General features: G+C 35.8%; 1 protein-coding gene across 1 annotated transcript in view; it reads right to left on the bottom strand.

Annotated features, from left to right (window-relative positions):
• Positions 1-13,420, bottom strand: part of RBFOX1 (RNA binding fox-1 homolog 1) — a 939,260-nt gene that overhangs the window by 786,573 nt on the left and 139,267 nt on the right. The window lies entirely within an intron of this gene.

The following is a 13,420-nucleotide window of genomic DNA, read 5'->3' as shown; positions in this document are numbered from 1 at the left end:
GACAAGTACTGAGAATAGCCTGGTCTCTTCTCCCTCAGGGCAGTCAGCCCAGGCAGCCCAAACAAGCAGAGGTTATTCTGTAGGGTCATTGAGAAAGATAGCCCCAGGCCATTCAGGCTTCATAAATAGTTACTGTACCCAGGCATTCCAAGAGTATCCCAGATATTATATTAATTTTTTCCATAGAAGTAGCTCCCTTAGGCATTATATTAAATTTTAAAAAAAATCCAAACAAACAAAACCCCCCAAACCCAAACAAACAAAAAAGAAAAAAAACTCAAGGAAATAATAAAAATTACTACTAATACATATATACAATCACTAAGCCTGACTTAACACCTACTGCTTCACACCTTTATCAAAAGCCTATGTATAAATTGATCTAATCTGATACTTTTTACTTTAATTCTGTTCTAAAAATGCAATTAAACAATGATATCTGTTGCTGCAAGTTAAAAGTCATTCCCTTTAGATAACAGCCAAATACAACAAGCAGTGAGTTTTGCCATCATTAGACTTCTAACCATATTACTTCTATTTCGAGGCTTTTTTGTTTGGTCTCAGTTTAATTTCCTGTCAGCCTTACAAGAGATTTCTAATGTTTGGGCTGTAGGATATGCTCTGATTAAAAATAATCTTCCCAATTACTGCCTGGCATGAGTCTACTGCCACATGCACTCTGCCACTGGCTTCTGAATTTCTGTCAGCAGTAATTGTGTCTGTAGCTTCTAACTGTAAATGAAAACCCAGGGGGCATATTTGGGTTCCAGTTTCCTTTGCCTAGCCATATCTTTTAATTTGCACTGTCTGTCAAAAGGAGATGTTTGTAGGCACTAAAAGGAAATCCTTAGAACACCAGGTTAAAAAAAGAGGAAAGGAGAAAAAAGAAATGCAACTGGAATATGATAAACTATATTTGATATTTATTCTAGCACACTCGATGTAGAGAATCTCACTGCATCGATTAGCCTTAGAAGAGGTAGATTGAAACCATTTACTGAGCATTTCTAGCTGCACTTTTTTACCATTAGATTTAATCATAAGCTTTGAGCATCACCTTATTATTGCTATTTTTTTGGAATGCGATCATTCTCATGGATATTTGACAGAACAGGGTTTCTTATCGCAGTGGAAAAACCCAGTATTTCTCAGTCTCTGGCCCCTACCCTAAACTATACCATGGGGCTGCCCATCTCCAGCCCCGGCCAGACCTCAGACACGGGCTGTAGGCAACCCGTCTCCTGGGTGAGACCAGACCTCGGCCGCATCTCCTCTCCAGGCTGCCTTTCAGTCCTGTTTCCTGTGTGGCCTTCAGACCCACACTGTCACCTCGTCTCTGTCCTCTCTCAGTCCCAGTGAGCGGTGGCTCCTGACCGGACTCCCCAGACGGATCCTGGGCTTGGTCCACCGCCTCGCTCGTGGCTGTCCGTGGACAGAGCCCGTTCCCTGGACCTGGCTCTGCCCGCCGCGTTTAGACACTGTGAGGCTGCGCCCCATGGGGGAGGGCACGGGCTCAGCTCCTGGCTCTTGGCTTCAGCAGCGGTCGGCTGACACCAGGCCCTAGGATGTCTACATTTGAAATGCCGGTGCCTAAACTGGCAAGTCAATGCAATCCCAATCACCAGCCTCATGATAGATGTGCGTGACGATTCTCATTGATTCGCTTTCCCTCTTCGGAGTGCTGCCGCTGCTGTGATGGAAAGGTGGCCCGGTGTTGCCAGGGAATGTGGTCTGTATGACAAGAGCAAGATGGAAGCAAGGTGCCCTGGGTCAATTTTCTAAAGGAAAAGAATCTTAGGAAGAATGAAGCACAAAGCACAGACTGTACTCTGCGAAGTAGATACAGAAGAAACTCAAGGAGCAGAAAAACATTTGATATAACGTCAAGAGTGAAGCTTTGTGTAGAGGGGGAAGAAGTACAATCAACTACACCAAAAGTACAGTCAAGAATGCTTATATAGGATATACAGCCTTCACTGCAAAGAATAATATTTTGAAATATTCACTGTAAAATGAATAATACTGTAAAGTCCTGTGAAAATAATTTTCTATGAGGTTTCAAGGTTTGATCTGTCAACATTAAGTAAATTTGTGTCTCAAAAGTAAAATGGCATCCAGCACATTTGGAATTCAAGAAGTACAGAGAGCATATATTTGCATACAGGAATCACGGAAGTTTTCTTTGTGATAGGAGGACAAATACTGAGATTTGCTGAATGTGAGCAGGGATTTGTGCAAATGGCAATTGAAACTGAATAGCTGTTCTTGGCATAAGAACTTATTTGAAATATTAAGGCCAAATGTTAGCGTTCTGCATTATGTTTGTTGGTTGATACTCTATTCTGTATGCTTACATCTGTAAATGAGGGGACACAGTTGAAAGGTGGGAACAGAACTGATTTCAGCCCTGCCCTGGACCTTCGGCAAACATTCTGTAGTATAATGTTCCTATCTTTAGGGCTATGCCCCTTAGTAAGTATTCCATGCAATGTGGTGACAAGACACCAGTAACAGATAAGAACTTCAACATATTAACTGAAACATACACAGCTTCTCATCTGTACAATGGAGATTGTAATGACCACCAGAATCATAACTGCCATGTATTAGAGGTAAAAATGTCACAGATCTGTAAAAATACTGATTATTTTAAAAAGACTCTGCAAGCTGTGCACAAAGTTCTTTGTGCCTCCTCTGAGCCCTACAGTACAGCAGCATTTTACAGGCTGCAATACAGAACAAGACTGTGATATCCTCAAACTATCTTTGCTTCTATTTCCATATCTCATTTGAGATAATAGCATCACCTGCAAGGTATATCCCCCTACCCTGAGATAATGATTGAAATTGCCAGAATGTTTAAATGAATACCTACTTTTTCAAATATAAAGTAAGCCACTGAGTTCAAAATGGTTGTTCCTGTGACTGAGGCCATGCAGATGTTTAAATATTTTCAGCATAAAAACCGTAGTATTAAGTATTACAGTAAACACATTATGAAACTGAAAGAAATATTGGGAAAAGACAAATGTAATCACAGTAAGGTAGGAAATCTGGATTTTGACAATGGCTGATATAGCAAATAGCATCAAAACCTCACTACTGACTTCTTCACTGAGCGTTTCATTTCAGATCCATTTTTCAAAAATACATAGCATTCCATTGCCATTATCAAGATTAATGTCCCCAAAATACATGAAGACTGTGGGAGAGAAAGGGGGGGGGGGTGGTTAAGCACTGTAATGTAATTCACTGATTATATTCTTAACAATATTTTAGTTTTCTGTTTCATAATTCAATACTTGCTCAATAAAGAAATAAAAATATAAATTGTTTTCTACAACATACTAAGTATTCCTATAAGAACAACCTCAGCCTCTCACAAAATTATAAAAAAAACCCCAAGTTAATAACCAAAATATCTTATTCTTAGTATCACCATTTAAGCAGTATGAACAACATTTTCTACAGGTTGCACAGAACTCATGCTAAGTGGTGACTTTGTGTCCTCCATAGGCAATGCCCCCTCTGCATGGGGAAAAAAGTCAATTCTCTTTCACACAGATTACTAATGAATTTCTCAGAAAAGAAATACAATTTTAGAGGGTTTAACCTGAAAAATTTGTGTGGTTTTTTCATGTAATTCCCTTCCTTTCTAAGCCTACACATAACAGAGATTTATTCCTGCCTTAGTAGTTTTTAGCGATGTTTTTACTTTATTTCAAATTAGGTTTAAAGAGTTCTGGAAATAAAAACCCAACTAGTCAAATTACATTTTTACAGTGCTACGCACCAAAAATGCCTTACATCAATTATTGTGATTGTGTGCATACTCAGTTGATGAGTAAAGTCTTCAGTGCCTTCAAGCTTTTGAGAGAAGTCATCAAACTCTCAGCACTTTGCCAGACTACCAAGCCTCTCCTCATATTAGAGTAGTACTACTGTAATTACAAACACCACTAATTGCTGTCAAAATATTTCTCTGTAATAATGACCACGGGTTTTATCATAACCTAGTATCATTTATCTCTATTGCTTTCTTGGAACACATCTTATTCTCATTTAATGCTACTACAAACAATGTTAAAATGTGTATCTTCACTTGCAGTAACACTGATCAAACTATCCAAAGTACAAAGACTGAGCAACATCATTAAATGTATTACATTATTGCACGTATCAGACTTCCAGAACTCACAGCTTAAAAAGAAAAAAAAAAGGGAGGGGGGGGGAATATCTGTGATACTGGCAGTGACATTCAAAGATTCTTTCAATTTTTATTTTTTTTTTATTTTTTTTTTTAACAGCTATAGTCTGGACAGACAACGGAGAGAGATGGGTGCAGTAAAAACCGAATTATAAGAATTACATTTATGTGACTACCTAAAAGCACTCTTGATAACATAAGGCTGCTACACCAAAAATATAGCCACATGTTTGCCTTCTCCTGATGCATAAAACACACAGAGGTAAAAACTACCTCTCTGTGAAAGAAGAACAAAAAATAAACTTTAGAAATAATTCAAGATTAATGAAAAAAGTTACATAAACTGAAAAAGTATTAAAAATCAGTTTGTTTCTTTGAAAATATTTTCAAAAGAAGTTCCAAAAAAACCAAACGAAAACGACCCAACCAAAAAAAGAAAAAAAATAAACCAACCCTCTACTCGATATATACTGACTGTTTTTATTAGTGTAAGTTCTTGAATAGCTTTTTAAAGGTCCCTTTAAAAAAGAGATCTTTCAAAACTTTGGCTGCAAAGACAGCTCACTCCAAATGCATGAGACTACCGCTCTGGGAAAATCAGCTCCCCAGTCCGTGCTGGAAAGTGGCAAAGTCCCAGGCACCAAGTTTCTCTATTACTATAGTCATCATACTTACTACTTAACAAATAACAGCTTTGGAACTTTTCCTCAGAATTTTTTCTTTTCTCCTCAGTCTTCTGCAACAGAGACTGTTCTTCTACCTAAGCTCTTGAGCCGGTAGAACAATTCCATGGAACATCAGCAAGATTACTCATATGCTTAACCATGGTAATACACTCATATCCCTGCTAGACAAAAAGATCATCTATAAAAAATTCAAGTGAACAAGGCATTCAAAGAAGATGCAGAAATAACCAAGTAATTTGAAAAAGGCTTAACTGTTATCAACTGCAACTATAAAGAAGTCCTTCTATCATTTCCAATGCTGAGCTTTTAGCACTGAATACCCTGATACTGACAAAGACTAAAAAGCAGGAACATTATACTTTCAGAATAGGGGGTTTAAAATTTTACATTTTTAAAGTAATGGTTGTCTCATCTATCATAGGTCAAGAAATGAATTGTGCCTGCATAAGCAATGGAGTTTTGAAAAAGATTTCAGATGTAGAGAAAAGAATGGTAAATTTGCCTATTTTTTCTTCTTTTTAAATAAAAATTTAGACATCGCCTAAGAGCTTTAGCTGTTAATAAATAACAACTGAAATTAATGACCAGAACAAGGGAAAATAAAGTTGCCAAAAAGGAAAAAAACCAAACAGTTTAACCAATAGCTTTGTGATTTATGACATGATTATTCTTACAGAAACAGCTCAACTCTAGGCTGTATCTATCACTATGATCAGGAAAATGTAACACATCAAGAGCAATGCAGTAGCATGCAAATGTTATGAGCCCTAATGGAAAAACTGTAATTAGAGGGTACGGCGCATTCCACTGACTGAAGCATGTTTCTTGTGGACAAAAACATCTCCTTTGGGTAGACACTCCACATTTTCTGATCCAAAGAAATTTTTATCACCATAGAAAACACAAGCAACCTTTGACACCCTGGACACAGAGGGGATGGGGAGGGTTAGGTGACAGTTACCAATTTTCAGGAAAATTGGCTTTTATAAGGTTATCAGGTCTTAAAATGGTCCAGCCTTCCCATGAGGCAGCCTGTTTCTACAGAGAAGGCAAAAGTTGTATCTGTCTTTGAACATGAGGTATCTTTACCAATTTTATCAAAAGCATTTTCACTGTTTATGAAGTAAGATTTCAGTATGAAAAAGCAGCAAACAGTAAAATAATATAAATCTTCCATGTTTGTACATTTACTCCTGCTAGGTATAATGACTACAACTGATTTAAAAAAAAGTCAGTGTTTATTTTACAAATAGGAGAACCTTGTTGTTGTTTCCAGCTGAGTATAATTACGACCGCAAAATGTAAAGTCACAGTATAGAAAAAGTCCATGCAGATGCTACACTGCAGTTTAAATGCTCACCTCTGATCAGAAGAAAAGAAAGTAGGAAGCATAGCTATGTCAAGGAAAGCAGCAGATTTTACCCAAGAGCAGCACACCCTACAAAACATTTCTGCTTGTACTAATCAAATTTTGATTTTCATGGGAGGAAAAGACGACCAAAAGCACAAGTATAAATGATGCAATCTATAGCCCAGGCACAGAGAACACATCTCTGCAGAACCATTTGTCCCAGATTTGCAATTTGTAAACAAAAAAAAGGTGGAGTTTTTTTAACAACATTTCTTTCTAGGTGTGCTACATCCAAGTAGAAGAACAGGATTTGTAAGCATCACACGTTTTCCTCCACGTTTCTGAATGACCAGTTCAACACAATTTTTTCTTCATCTGTAACCTCTCCTAGTGTACTACAAAGACCACAAACTGCAGGTAATGGTACCTTCTCCATCACTCACAGCATCAGGAGCTTCACACCAGGAAGCTGACACATCTGAAATAAGACCACTTATCAATGAAGAGAGAGGTCAAAGGCTTCTAAGGTTGGAACAGGAACCTGCTGGCTGCTGCAAATCTCTCACCAGTGCATTTGAGCCTGACACTTAATATTCAAACTGAATTGCAAGCTATGTACTCAAGGATAAAGCTCACTAATAATAAAGATTCACAGTCTGACACGCTCAGCATACAAATTCTCAGTGCAGAGCTCATTTTGAATATTTTTTTAATCTAAAAGAGAATCAGGATTTTTTCTTTTTTTAAAATACACAACGGTACTTCCCATTTAGTGAGGGAAACAATGGAATGAGAAAATAAAATTTTATTCTATATTTAGATATTGGTAAAGAAGTACACATTTTATTACAATATAGGTACACTGTGTATGCAGTCTTTGCCTTGCTAATCAGACATAGGAATACATCAAATAAGGTATAAGTTTGGTTTTCGCAGGGCCAAATCCTTTGAGCCAGAAATCCACTACTTGAAACCATTTAAGAATTTGCCTAAATTTCAGATAATTTACGGCATGTATTTAGCACGTCAGCTGTGAAAGCTAAAATCACTGGAAAGGTTCTAATACCTTGATACATATTACTCAAACATTGTATCTAACCAGTGGTCTAACTAGTCCAATATTAGGTCACAAACAAGTAGCGACTGCTAATAATCTTTCATAAACTCCAGACTATTTTAATTTTCTGCTCATCATATAGAACAAGCTTCTAGCTTCTAGGTGGTATTTATACTGTCTTTTAATTTTTTATCTCTCAGTCTTACTCATCTTTTATTTTATCCAACATCGCTTAGTTCACAGTAAAATATTCATTGTTTATTTTACAGTGACACTGTAAAGTCATGGCCCATTTTTTTCCCTTTCAATGTTTATTTTACACTACAACAACCTGGCTACTTGTTCCCCTTTTTTTGTTATGTATGTAGGAGGAGGTCTAAAATAAATGAAATTATAATTAAATGCCTAATAGTTTTTACACTGAAAATATTGTTACTAAACATTACCTCCACTTAGAATCCTTTGCTTATTTTGTATTTTGCTTTGAACATCTACATTTCTATTACTAAATCTACTCCTTTCTTTTAAAATCACATTGCATCCAGCTTAACTACATCTCACTAAATCACCTTGTTAGTCATACTTTGATTCATTCCATTTCATTGCCTTTCATATTTAAATTATCCAATTTCTTTTCCTACTCCCCATATTACCTTTGAAAATGACAAGCCTCGCTTTATGCAACAATTTTTTACACTGCAACTCCTATTATTAACACTTCATCATTTTCCGTGTGTATTTGCAAGTTTTCCTGCAGAACTGCCTTCCAAAACAATTCCAAATTTACACATTTAAACCCATCTCTTTGTTTCATTTACATTGCGTATGCACCAAGACAGCCAGCAGTACAAGAAGTCAAATTATATTTGTTGCATCATAAAATAAGGAATAGTCACTTGAGCTCCAATCCTGCGATAAGCAATCTGCAACCCGCATCCTGCTATACCTGCCCTGAACCGTACAGGGATTCAGCTAGCAGGTCTGACTCCATCCACCCGCCCACGTAGTTCAGGATCAGAGGTTTTGCTGGACACAAGACACAAGTGATCGCAGCACTATGGTATTTAATTTATACGGTATGTAGTTACAATGAAAACGTAACTATTTTCAGTATGGGGAAGGAATAGCAATGCAGTCTGAATCTCAAAATCTGTGATACAAATATGATTATTACAGCATAAACTACTGTCCATTCTTATTCTTTCCTTGGCCAAAGCTACATTTCTCAGGAATTTCACTCAAAATCAGCATTCACTTCTCAAAACAAATATGTAAATGAAGCAATAGCTTCTCTACTCCCATAAAAAAATAACTTTTCTTCACAGATTTCTTGATTGAGCCTTAGAAAAAGACAATCTCCAATGGCAAGCAACAGATCAGTATCTTTTAGTTAGTGCAGATATAAAAGTGCCATAACATGAGCTCAAACTGAGGATGAAGTTGTTAAAACAATTCTAAAAATGCACGTTTCTCAAAATTGCCCTCCACGCTGCTTCAAAACAAGAGTATCTGAACAATCCTTATTGTCAAAATTATTGCTGTTTTAATGCACTCTCCCGTATTAGTAACTTTTAGAAGACAGAATTTTCTCAAAACTAATGTATACTCCTGAAAAGCTGCTCTGCTGTTCTTTGCCTTCTGGACCTAAGAGCAACTAACCCAGCGGTGCTGGGAACTTGCCCTTGGCTCCAGCTACTGACCCTCTCCCACAGGAACGCGGAGAAAGAACAGAAGCCCGCGCGGATACCCGTGCAAGTGAACAGATCAGGAGCTGACGTTTACTGGGAAACTGTCACAACTTCCAGCTGAGTTACCAAGTGCCCGACAGTATTTGCCAACTCTAATGGTTAAATTATTATCTCTAATTTACAACTCATCAAAAATTATGCTACCAAGAATTGATTCAAAATAGCTGTTACATTTGCTAAAAGCAGCAAATCCCAGCCTGAGTCACCTAATCTTCTGTGGAATAACCAAATTCTGCCTGGATGCAGTATAATATGTCTTCATCTTTTATAGGGGTTAAGAGAAATTGTTAGAAGGACTATGAGATAACTGCTTGCTTGAATGGAATTTTACCAAGTCAAATTAAAAATGGCTCAGTATCTTGTTACTGAAACCAATTACCTTGAAAACATCAGATACTGGTTGCTGTCGGATAATGATTTGTCTAAAGGAATCATGGCAATTTTTTTATTTTTTTTTTTTAATCTTACCTTGTAAAACATTTTGGAAATTCTTTTTAATGTTTTGGGTTTTTTTTTTTTAATTTTAAAACAGGATGAAAAACTAGCCTACTAAACCAAAACATAATGTTTTTCTTTTTTTCAGAACTATAGCACAATAGTTTGTAGCTTGAAAAATCTGTGCATGAATGAATGATTCAAATCTCATGTCCACAACTTTCAGAGAACTGATAAAAAGTCTTTGTGCTTTGTCCTGTTTGAATATCAAAGCTCTTCTGGGTATCACTTAGATCTACCCATCATAATTCAGATACTTGTGAATAATTCAAGATGTTATGCTTTAACTTCTATCAGCAATTCCCTTGAAGAGAAGCAGTAAGTAAGCATTTATTATAAGCTATAGCATGAGTCCATATAATTAATATTTTGATGTACTTTACCTGTCTTACTGTTTGGTCTTGTGATATTAAGTTGGTATTAAATAACACACTCAGACAACTTGTTGTCTTACTTTTCAAAGATGCTTCAATTTATATAATTACTTTATTTGATATATTGTTGCATCTTTACTCAAGTTGCATATTCTGTTAATGTGCTATCAATGTAATTAGCTGTTTCTTTGTAGGAAGCATTTTTTTAAATCAAGCTAGCATTTTTATTGCAAAAGGAATGCACTGCTTGTACTTCCTTGGAATCAAAATATCCTTTTAATGGTATGACAGCAACGTGCTTCATCTTTGCACATTCTCCTTGGCACACTGAAGCAAAGCAGAGATGATGTGCTATTATTCAAGCATAAGAAAAATAGTAGTGCTTCACTAACAAGTGTCAGAGGTGAATAAAGGCATATGAAATGATATGAAAACAACAACTAAAATATGCCAAATAAGAGTTCAGAAGGCCTGTGGCCAAGTGTTTGTAAGTTATATATTAAAATTACACAATTTTGAAATGAAAACAAGCAATACTGAAGACAAATTGATCTCAGATTTTCTTATTTGCTACTAGTGAAGAGTTAAAAAAAAAACCAACACCCTACTTCTTCATGAAGTGAATACACATCTTTGGTTAGAAACATGAAGAATCCACACATTAGCCTGTATTCTTCAAGCAAACTTCATTTCTGCTGATCACAGCATAGTGTAATGATGTCAAGTAAAAGAGTTTTGCATGTCTACTCTCCAGACTCATGAAGATAACACATAAGGTAAACAGGGATAGAGACATAAGAAGAAAAAATAAATCAAATTTCTGAAAACTGAGAGTAAATTAACTTGTTTATACTGCCTTCCCTCAATCATTTTCATTCATGAAGGGTATTAATTTTGACTATTAATTAAAGCAGCATCTGTTTCTCACATACTGGCAGGCTACCAGTGAACATTAGCAGCATTAACTGTTGGTACAGGTGTGGAATGATTGAAAACTCATTTCTGAACTACTCCCCTACCACACTGATACAGGAGCAACAATTTACACAGAATTAGCTGTCTCAAATACAACTTCACTAAGAACGTATTAAGTGAGAATTTTCACTACATAGAAGCATTCTGGAAATATTTTCAAAACGTCACTTGACAGAACAACGCTCTAAGATCACAAATGCTGTACGTGAGGGAAAAACCTCAAAACAAAGAAACCAAACGCAAGTTTTAAAAGGTACTATTACATTTTTTTCATTGGTCACCTAGCTTTAGGAAAGTACACATTTACTACATTGTCTAAGAGAAAACTACTATCATTATATTTTAAAACTGTTGGTTTTCTAAAGTTTAGGGGACACAGTCATAAATTGCACTGATCCACTCAAATCCTTGAGTGGTATTTTTTCCATAAAGTAAAACTGGTAAGACCACTTACAAATCAAGACTACTACTCAATACCAAAATATTTTTCCATATTTTTCCATATCAAAATATTTTCCCCATTAATTTTTTTTAAAAAATAGAACCTATTACAAATAATTTTGATACACAAACTGCACAAGTAATTCAGACTATTTGGAAAGAAAACCATTGCTCAACACTGACAGATAAAACAGTAACTTCTTTTCCAGTCACTGTCTATTGTGGATTTGTACATAAGGGTGATAACTTTGAATTATATTTTCTCATATCTGCATTGATTTTACAATTTTTCCTTTGTATAAGAAATGTGAAAGAAAACAAATTATCAAGAGTTGGTTTGCACTTATCAAAAGACATCTGCATGCACTTCTGCTGAGCACTGGGGGAGTAACTCCTGTGGTCCCAGTGTGTCCAGAGTTACAGGACAGAAGACTGGAAGCAACCAAACTGAAACTTGGAAAGTTTCAATCCAGTACAGCAGCAGCAGCTTATTCTGAAATGCCCTATTTTACAAGCAATACGGGAATTTTAAAAATCTAGCTAGGTAGGAGACATTTCTAAGTCTCATTTATAATAGCTTAGAGACATGGCATTATAAGAGACAGCATTTAGTTACACAATGTAAATATACCTTATTTAATACACCTGGAAGGAAAGGCGTGGCAGAAGCACACTGCAAAAAGCCTGAAGCTATGAAAACAGAATTTTTAAGTAGAATGTGAACACTGGCGGGAGCCAAGAGATGGCAAGTTAGACAGGATCTCTGCTCCAGAAATAAGTAACACTGATTTCTTTGAGCCTAAAGGTATCTCTAATTCATGCCTCTGGGAAACAAAATAATAATCTAAATTTAAGTTCACTACTTGATCTTTAAAAAACAGAGGGGGTTTGTTTGGATTTTTTTTTCATGCCTCCACTATTACTGAATGACAAGCACCTTGATTCAGGTCTTCAAGAAGTATTTCACCATCATCCTTACTGAGGCAGACTTCTCTTGCAAATAACAGCTACAGCTTGCAGAAAAATACACATGGCTTTTTTCAGACTCTACAGAACTTTCTCAATGAGTACTTCCTATGAAACAAAAATACACAACTTGTGTAATAAATCACCATTAAATGAGAACATGGTTGATAGAATCAGGTCATCTGACATTACAATGCTAAATAAACTGAAAATAAAACACTTCAACTTGATAAAAAGCTGTAATTCTCTGCAAACAAAGCCAAAGACAAAAAAATTAAGGAACTGCCTGCAATGTTCTATTTATCATACTCTCAGGCACATTTAAACTAGAAAATCCTGTTTAATAGCTCCAAAATATTAGAAATAGCTACAAAATCAAAAGGCTACAGTAAAAACCTTTAAAATCTTCATTGGTAAAATGAATGTAGGATGGCAACAACAAAATAAGCTAGATAGCATCTACAGAAGAAGAGTAAACTATGTTCCTACGTAGTATATAGGGTGTTGGGTTTGTTTTTAAAAAAATTAAGACATAAAACTTCAAAGTGAACTGTATAATATGTCCTGGGATTTGATTTCTCAATATTTTTTGTCTTCTCTAGGTTGTCCTTTTATTTCCTTTTATTTTATTGTTAGCATTTATATTATACTAGTAGTTAGTATAATTATACATGCACTGCGAGGGAGAAATACTTCTAACAACACATTTCTTGGGGATTTTCTGCAATGGCTGGTAACTTTGACTGATAGATTGAACACAGAAGCAAAATGCCCACTGAACTAGAGTGTTTATGAATTCTTGCACAATTCCAAATGCTTTTTGTGACTTCCAATATATTCATGAAACTCCTATTTGTACAAATTTTACCTTTAATGTTACAGCATTGTTTCAAAGTCTTGGGGTTTCTCGCTACATGTATCAGTTGTTCTTTAGTGTCTGGCAAAAAAATTCTATTTACGGCTATAATGAGAATAAAGCATACATTTCCTTACCAATGTGCCAAACACTAGACTGATAACAATATAAACTCAGTATAATTCTCTAATGCCTGAAACCCATTCAAGTACCTCGATATATCAAGTTTTAAATGTTTTACAAATACCTATAAACACTCTGAGG

Source organism: Buteo buteo, chromosome 29 (assembly GCF_964188355.1).
Source record: "Buteo buteo chromosome 29, bButBut1.hap1.1, whole genome shotgun sequence".
NCBI classification, from domain to species: Eukaryota; Metazoa; Chordata; class Aves; order Accipitriformes; family Accipitridae; genus Buteo; species Buteo buteo.
Note: the sequence above shows the minus strand (reverse complement) of the source record. Positions and strands in the feature narration are given on the sequence as shown.